Below are 9,762 nucleotides of genomic sequence, written 5' to 3' on the forward strand. Positions count from 1 at the left end.
CACTAATTTTCTAAAATCCAAATATATAACAAAAAATAAATACATAACCAATTAATTAAATACAAATACTACTTAATTTCTCATTAAATAACATTAATCTCATTGTTAATTCGTTATTCAATTCACAAAATCATTTGTTTATCGAGTTTTTCTATTGGAACCTCCAAATTTACTCACTTGACCTTTATACTTTTTACACCTCTTATCAAATTTTCAAATATTAAATTTACTCACTAAACCTCACTAAATTTCCTCAAATAACCTCACTCATATCATTTGCAAACAAATTATTATCTTTAAAATAAAAAATTTATTCATTTCAATGATTTAATCACTCTATAAATCTTAACTAAATATACATTTCTTAATCAAACTTGAGTTTCAAAAATTAATGTCTAATCAATAAGAAAATGCCATGAACTATTATGTTTTTTTTTCTTTCTATTTTAGCTGTGCAACAAAAAAATGAAAAAATTATTTGTTTTTATTCTAAAAAAAAAATCATTTGTTTTTTTTATTTTTTTTCTGTATTTTTGGTTCCACATGATTAATTATTTAAATATTTTTTGTTTTTTGTTTTTGTTTTTTTTTTTAATGGATTGACTTAGATTTAAGTCATAAATCATAAGAGGATTTATTTTTTTTCCCTCACCAATATGCGTTCAACATATATATCATACATTTTTATGTCTCATGATCTTAATTATATTTTTAATTCTTATTAAATATATATGAGTGAAATTGGAAAATGAAAATAGATAAGGAAAATACTAAGAAATACAATCTAAGATTATTGAATTGGAAAGTCTGCATTTAATAATTATAATATTTTTTGGTATAATTATTGTCCTTAATAGTCATTTTATAGTAGGTTATATATGTCATTTAATAATTCATAATAGAGTGAGGTCAAGTGAGCAGATTTGGAGGTCCCAATAGAAACTCTCTTGTGTTTACTTCCTCAAAATCTTTGCAGTACCCTTTGTGAACACCGAAAGTAAAAAATTTAAAATACGGAAGAAAAAAAATCAATCTCTTCTTCATTGCTCATAGTTATTAACTTCCTAATATTTTGACATGAATTGAAACAGACGAACATTGGAATTGAAATTTAAAAAAAAATGGAAGTAAATCTGATTATGATTTTATTAGGACAACTTTAATATATTTTAGTTTTTTTATTGGTATAAATTAAATGAGAAATTTAAGTTAAAAAAATCTTGTTTGATTGGATATTTCTGGAAAGAAAAATGTATTAGATAAGTAAATTTAATAATTGAAATTACAATATAGGGTGTAATGAGCAAGTAAGGTGAACAAAGGAAATTGTAGGGTGGCAATAGCCGCACCCTAAAAATTTCCTTCCTTATTTCGTTAGCAGATTTTTTTAATTATTTTTTATTTAATTTTCTAACCTTTCATCTAGACTGGTTACTTCTCATGATCGCGCCTCTCAGCTCAGCGAGCTGGATATTTGTATGTTTTTATAATCTCTGATTATAGTTCTAATAAATTGAGTACGACTTTAATTTTATATTTCTTTCAAAGATATTGACATTTTTACTTGTAATGCTTTTATCTTTTGTGATGGCTTACTACTGTTAATCCTATGTTGGCTTTTATCTTTTGTGATGACTTAGCCAACGGTAGACAACTCCGAAGATCTAATGTAAAACTATTAGTTCAATTTAGAAATGTAATATATTTTGCTAAAACTAAATATTTTTGTAACGAACCTGTAAAAAATAATGTTGGTTAGAACATCAATTTTTTGAAAAATTTAAAATACTTAGTATAGCAGTTTTTACTTAGAATCTCAATTATTGAAATATGTAAATATACGAATCTTTCAATAAACACTGTGCATTAAAAACTTAGCAAATAAACAAACCCGCGGCGCAAGTATAGCCAATTGAACTAATTGAAGTCTACTCTACGGGCATCTCCAACAGACTAGCTATTTCAACAAAAAGTTATAAATTTGGCTAATTTGAGATAGTTCAGCACTCCAGCAGAATAGCTATATGAAAGTCAAATTTGGCTTTTGCTAAAATCTCTAGCTAAATTTAGCTAGGGAGGAGAGAGAAAATAACAAAAAGCTAAACACTCCACGTTCAATTTTTTTAGTTTAGCTAACACTGCTGGATTAAAAGTTAGAAATTTACTATCTAAATTTAACTTTTAGATGATTTAGCTAAAAAAATAGCTTTTACTGTTGAAGATGCTCTCTAAGAGTCCTAGGAACCGGGTAGGCCACCATGGGAGAGAAAACGGGTAGCAGTGTACCCTCGTCATTCACTTTACTGGACACTCTGAAATTTTCTCTAACGTTCCTCCACGAAGCTTGCATGTGATGATTTTATGGTAATGAGTCAAATACACGACATCCTCATTGTTTGGGTGGAAAGCTAGCATCCTAAATGAGTACGGTGCGCTGACATCTATATTTTTACAAGCTAGAGGAACACTGTCGGCTAACCATTTGAATTTGCCTTCGCTGCCCTTCACAACTTGTTTCAACTCCCTAACTCTAAATGGCTGCAGAAACTCGTCGTGATCTTGAGGGAGAAATTCTTCTTCCCTGCTCAACCGCAGACGTCCTCCGCTTACTCCTAGCGAGCCGAAATTCTTCTTCCCTGCTCAACCGCAGACGCCCTCCGCTTACTCCTAGCGAGCCTGATGCTGGACTATTAAAACCCTCAGGCGGTTCAATGAAATGGTACTTAGCAATACTAGTATTGAATTTGGGCATATCCAACTCAAGTATAAGGCCATTACTGCTCCACCAGTACAACATTCCATTGTAAGCTACGTAATCTGTTGCAGTAACCCGACTGTAATCATCAAAAATCGCAAATGAATAAAATGGCCGAGGGCATACTACATCTATCTCTCTCCATTGACGGGTCTCAGAAAAGAAGATCTCGAAATGAAAGTTTGGATCTGATGAATTGGGAACTAGTCGCACAACCTTCCACTTATACTCAGCATTAAAGATGAAAGAATTCGTTCTAGTACTAGTCCCTTGTTCTTCATCTCCATTATGATCATCATCTGAGTACTTATAATATGGATCACAGACAAAGGCCACAAGCACCCCGCGGTGGTAGACCCGAGGGCTGGGAGGAAGAGGAACCCATTGTCTGGTGTATGGATTGCAGAGGTAGTAATGACGTTGATAATTCTTGGTTGCGCAGCACAAAACCAAGTCATTATACGTCCCTACCACAATTGGTGATACAATGGAACCTGGTTTGTAGCAGTACCTCAAATAGGGCAATTGTTCGGCTAGTTCTTCTATTTCTTTGGCTTGGTTATAACATGGGAGGAATTAAGAGTGAAATTGCTTGCTGCTGTTCTGAAAACCGGATGATCCGACGTTATGATGAGAGATACTGGTTTGATTATATCGAATAGAACTAGAGTTGTTAGAATAGGCTTTTGCATTTGACGTTGGAGGCATAGATAGCGGCCAACAAAGCAAGGAGCAGATATGAGATTGCACCAAGGCTTGGACACAAGCTTGCATTGGAATATGAGTTTATTGCAGGGAAGCCGACACAAAATTTCAACCAATAAAACCTCGGGGAGATCAGCAATCTTAGTTCTGAATGACTATGACTCTAATGATCGACCTTCTTCTTCTCCTGGTGATGATTTCAATCTTTGTAACATATTTTTACCGATCATCATTAAGAGGTTGAATGTTGTATCGTATATGCCACTTTATTCAATTGGCAGGCTGTGATACCATGGAGTATTATTAATACAAAGACTACAGGTATATATAATACAATTACGATGCTGTGTATACAAGTCCTAGTGAAATAAGAACTCTAAGATTACAAACATTTGTCAACAACTAAGAGATAATTATGCCAGCTAGCTTAGACTTATCAACACTGTGGTGCATTGTCATATCCACAACAGAAGATAAGGACAAGTTAGCTAACACTGGTCGATCCCAGGGTCTTGGCCCGTCGGTAAATAACTATATATACAGTCCATTCATTTGTTTCCCAGTGAGATACTTGGCCAAGGTTATCTTATCTTATGAATATTAAAGACTAGTACTCCATTTATTTGTCATAATTGAAGTCGTCTAATTTCTCTACTCTAAACCCTCAAATCCTTTCATGCATGTTGCAAACTTATTTTGATTTTCCTTGATTCCCAAGCATCTATTAATATCACAAACTTTTAAAATAATAATTCAATTTCTTCGGGATGATTATCGTCAAGGGTCAATTTTATTATTATTATTATTATTTTCAAAAAATGGTTACCAAGTGATTAATAATTCAAGAATGTCGGTAATTATAAAACATGACCCACCCTCGCAAGCTACGTTAGAATTGAGCCATGCAATGCTATCTTAAAGCAACCTAAATGTAGCTACCCTAGGCTGAAGCTATATATCATTTATATCCCAAGCTATATATAGGAACCGTGTAAGGCTATCCAAAAACAACCTAAATGTAGCTGCCCTAGGATGAAGCTATATAGCTATATATCGTTACACAAGGCCTTTCTCGTGAGGGATCCATTTAATTTTTTTTTTTTGCTATTTTAAGTGATCGCTTATTAGACTCACTTTTCAATCACTTATCCACATCTTGACCGTTCAGGTTTTAGGTCTATTTGAGTATATCACCTCTACAAATTTTCAGCCAAATTGATAATGGTTAAGGCATTAATAACTACGATTTACAATTATAAACATAAACGGTTCAGATTTAACAGATTCGATTTGTCCATTTATTTAATATATTTCGATACCTTAACGATTATCAATTTGGTTGAAAATTTGCATAATTGACCTATAACTACGGTCGATATGTCGAAATGTGATCCAAAAGTGAATTTCACAAGAGATCCCTTAAAATGACCCCAAAATATATATATACATATATATATATATATATATTATGGAAAAAAAAAAAAAAACAGAAGACGATAATCTTCATAAAATTATGTTTAGTATCAATGTGTTCACGTTGAAAATTTGTATGTACCAGTACCGCCACATTTTAGGTTCCAATGTAAACCGATTGAGTCTCCCTGCCGTATACCTCTGGATGGAACTAGATTACCCCTCGGTTCACCATTCACAATAAAAGAGTAGGTAACAGTACGTAAACAACACATGATCCAATGTACCCATGTAGGGCTAAACTTGAATTTTAGCATCACCATCTCTAGAAAGCTCCATTCAACCCTATCGTATGCCTTGCTCATGTCAAGTTTCAATGCTCCAAACCCCTTATTACCCCGTCTTCTTCTCTTCAAAAATTGGGAAATTTCAAAAGCAATTAGCGAGTTATCAGAAATTAACCTACCCAGTACGAAGGCACTCTGATATGGGGAGATGATGTTCTTGAGCAAAGGCTTCAATCGGTTTGCAAGAACCTTAGATCCATCTTGTATAGAACGTTACACAAACTGATCGGACGCAACTGATTCATGTATTCCAGATTCTTTACCTTGGGAATGAGAGTAACGTTTGTGTGATTCAATTGCCTAGTCAGATCTTCTGAGCCAATAAAACTTCTCACTACCTACAAAACATTGTTACCCACCAGATGTTACCTGGATCGCGGGTCGCTAAGGTACGGGAACGCGGTACGGGTACGCGGTACGCTAGCACTTATAATACGCGGTACGATAATTATATACATATATTATTTATAAACTTGAACTTACCAATAAATTTATGGATTATTTAATATATTTATATAATGATTATTGTAAATAAATAATAATTAAAAAGACAGAATAGGGAAACTATATCTTCCCAGTTCCCACAATACCAAAACTTCTATTTGTACATAATTACAACTTCTCTCGCATATTTTTCTTTCTTTCATACTATCCCAACCTTTCTCCAGGAGTCTGAGCCCTAAGCCGCAAAAAGTAAAAGGCTATTGATGAGTCTTCCACTAAGGGCAATTCAGTTTCCTTTCTGACCTTGTTTAATTGAGATATTGAGAAGTGAAGGAGAATAATCGAAACTGTACGATTGAATCATTATATTGGGAACGCTTCTACCAACGATCTAAATCACGACCGTATTGCGTTCTGGGTCGTCCGATCCGGATTGCGGTACGGAAGCAAAACCAGCGAACCCGGTAACTTAGTGATAGAAACATATGGAGAAGCCATCCGGACCGGGTGCTTTGGAGGGGTGCATTTGTTTCAATGCGTGATGAACCTCATCCAAAGAAATATTTTTCTTTAACTCCCCATTCATCTCTTCTGTGATCACTCTAGGGATATCCTCGGATACATGCTCGAAAGTAGACGGCGAAGAAGTAGAAAACAATTTTTCAAAATAAGAGAGCACCACCTTTTCTAGGTCTTCATCCTCTGTACGCCATACATGTTCATCATCGAACAGTCCTTTAATTCGGTTTTTTTGCTTTCGATTACTTGCCTTCTGATGAAAAAACCTAGTATATATTCATGTCACCATCAGTCAACCAAAACACTTTTGCCTGTTGCTTCCAGAAGACCAGTTCTTGTTGGAGAAGCTCATTAAGTTGTGACTCCAAACCAACTCTTAGATCAATCACGGGCGCAGACAATGAAGTATCAAAATACTCAGCAAGGTTAGCACGGGTTTCTTCGATTTTCTTCTTCAAACCCCCAAAACGCTCTTCACTCCAAGCAAGAATTGCAATACGTGTTTGATGGATTTTGTTACAAACCCTAGAAAAGGGTTCAGTACCCCCCGCTCCTTGCCATCTCCACAATCAGGGACTCAGTTGCGTGATGAACTTCAGCGGCACCATCTTCCCATGTCCATGGTGAGTATCTAATATCTAACTGAGAAAATTTGACGTCTAATTGCTGTTCAGTTTCCCATATTTATTTTGTCGTTATCTTTTCATAGTACTTTAAATATTGTTAATGATTGATTATGTCTTCCGGAAGTTATATGATGCTAGTTGCTCATTGGTATCTATTCAATTTGCAATGCGGATGAAGGATATTGCTATCTAGCTACGTATTTCCAAAAAAATAAAAATAAAATAAAAAAAACAAAGGTCTTCTCCAACTCTCCCACTCTTCTTGGCCGGCAAGCGCAAGGCTAGAGAGGATTGAATCTAAGAATCGCTCGTCAGAGAGACTTACTTCTGTAGAAACAAAGCCCTTGAGCCACAACCGAAAGAGAAATAGTCCAAAGGCTAAGAGTTCCTCTAGGGAGGTATCTCTATTTGGAGGTGAGAATGCTTTTTGTTCAATTCTGGGGACACGATGAGGTTATTTGCTAGCTCAGAACTAGTCAGAAGTGATTAATTGAACTTGGTATACATTGAAATGGTGAAGTTAAATCTTCTTCCAAAAATCAATTGTTCTCTATTTTCTTGTCAGACAATACTTCCTTGTCTATGTTTTTTAGGGGGTCGTCTTGGGTACCTTGATGTATGTCATACCCTTATTTTTTATTTTACTTTTAGTAAATTAATATAGTGGAAACCTACTGAACTGGTCAACAGGTTACCCAATTAAATATCGACATGTGTCATTTTTAAAAATAAAATTTACCATATTAACAACACACTCTTTCTTGATATGTAATATTATTAAAAATCATGTAACAAGTATTGTCAAAATAATAAATTACACATAGTTGAACTACAATTACGACTTATGACAACAGTTGTTGTGGTTCTTGTAATTGAGTGGTCAAAGATGTAAATATCATATTTGGACAACTTTTATCAAATTTAAAACATTGATTATCAAGTGGAGAAGCTCCTTACAATACTGAGTTGTTACATATCTTTTGGTCCAATTTTAATTTTACCATGTTCACAACACAAATGTTGTCGGAATTGTAAAATGGTTGGTAATCTTTTAAATGGTATAGTTTTTGAAGTAATTACTACAATCAGAACAAAAGTTACCGCTTTTACACCAATAGTTGCGAGTTATGGTAAAATATGTAGTCATTGAGTAATTATTCCATTAATGATACAAATATAACGATTTACCACTTTGACAACAAATTTGTTGTTGCACTTGTTAAATTGTCCATAAATTAGTACATTAGTTTAGGTTGAGTAATTACTATAAATAGGACAAAAGTTACCGCTTTTACATCAATTGTTGTGATTGTGGTAAAATATGTAGCCATTGTAGTAATCATTTCATTAATGATAAAAACATAAAAATTTACCACTCTGACAACAAATTTGTTGTCATACTTGTTAAATTGTCCATAAATTAGTACATTAGTTTAGGTGAAGTAATTACTATAATTAGAACAAAACTTTTCGTTTTTTCGTCAATTGTTGGAATTTGTGGTAAATTACATCGATTAAGAGTAATTACTAATTCGACGATGGACATTACACAATATATTACTTTCATTACGCAAGGGAGAACTTTATTACACAAATGAGGACGGGTAAAGCTATGGACATTAACATTTCTCATACATGTTCTATTTTATATAATATTTACCACTCTGAGGACTCATGTAACCACTTTGAGAACACATGTAGTCATTAGGAAAAAAATCCTCATTAAAGTAAATAAGGTCTTCGTTAGAGTAAAGTAGGTTCTCATTTGAGTAATTAAGTCTTAAAAGTGGTAATTGTAATAGGTTCTCATTAGAGTAAAGTAGATTCTCATTTGAGTAAATAAGTCCTAAAGTAGGTTCTCATTTGACTACATTTAAAACAAATATTATTTATTTTTACACTAATTGTTGTGGTTGTCATAAAATGCATGTAAAAAGAATTATATTTGGTAAGGAAACTACTAATGATATAATTAATTGGTAATAAAGATTACTTAACTAATACTAATTTTGCAAACTTAGGTTAGAAGGTTTTGTTTTTAATAAGGAAAAAACATAATTTTCAATTGTGTAATTGTCCATTAATAACAAGCATTAATCAAACATTAATTCACTAATAATAAAATTAATTAGTAATATAGACTATTTAACTAATAGTAATTCGGTGAACTTAGGATAGAATTAAGGTACTTTTAATTTTTTTTGAAAAATGAAAAATCATAATTGTGAATTGTCAACTGATAATCAAATATTAATTGGTTTTATTGTTTTCACTATCTTTATTGTTTTCAATTCAATTAGTAGTTTGTGTTAACATTTTTGCTTATTGGAAATGAGCAACATAATTAGAAAGGCTAAGGGCTAAACAAGTTACCATTTTGTTAAATATTATGAACCATTGGATATATTACTAATCCAATGGTCCAAAATATTTAACAAAATGAGGGTATGACAAACACCAATGTACCCAAGAATTCTCCGTTTTTTAGTTTTGAAAGTTTAGCTGGATATTTTTCTTTATAAAATATCATGGAAAGCCATCTTAATTCTCATTTCTTGAGTTAGGGCTCTGTGATAGCCACATCTATATATTTGTTTATTCAAATTTCATTTATATATCTTTGCCGCATATTAGGTGAAATATTTATTGGGATGTTGGAAATGAATAGAAATTTATTTTTAAAACATGTGATCAATACTAGTTGCTATTGAAATATGTAACCACTGTAAAAGTCTGATTTCTATACTATAGAATGGTGGTTTGAATCCGGCCTTAAATATATGGTGTGTTATCCATTGAACAGGTAAGATTGAGTATTCACATAATATTGATTTGTTTTCTTCATCTGTCCCATGCAGCGGAAACTGATCCAACTGTAAAATCTGTAGACCCTATAAAAGTTTATTCTGAAAGGAACTAATAAGAGAAGTGAAGAAAATAGCTTCTACCCTTG

Source organism: Rosa chinensis, chromosome 1 (genome assembly GCF_002994745.2).
Source record: "Rosa chinensis cultivar Old Blush chromosome 1, RchiOBHm-V2, whole genome shotgun sequence".
Lineage (NCBI taxonomy): Eukaryota > Viridiplantae > Streptophyta > Magnoliopsida > Rosales > Rosaceae > Rosa > Rosa chinensis.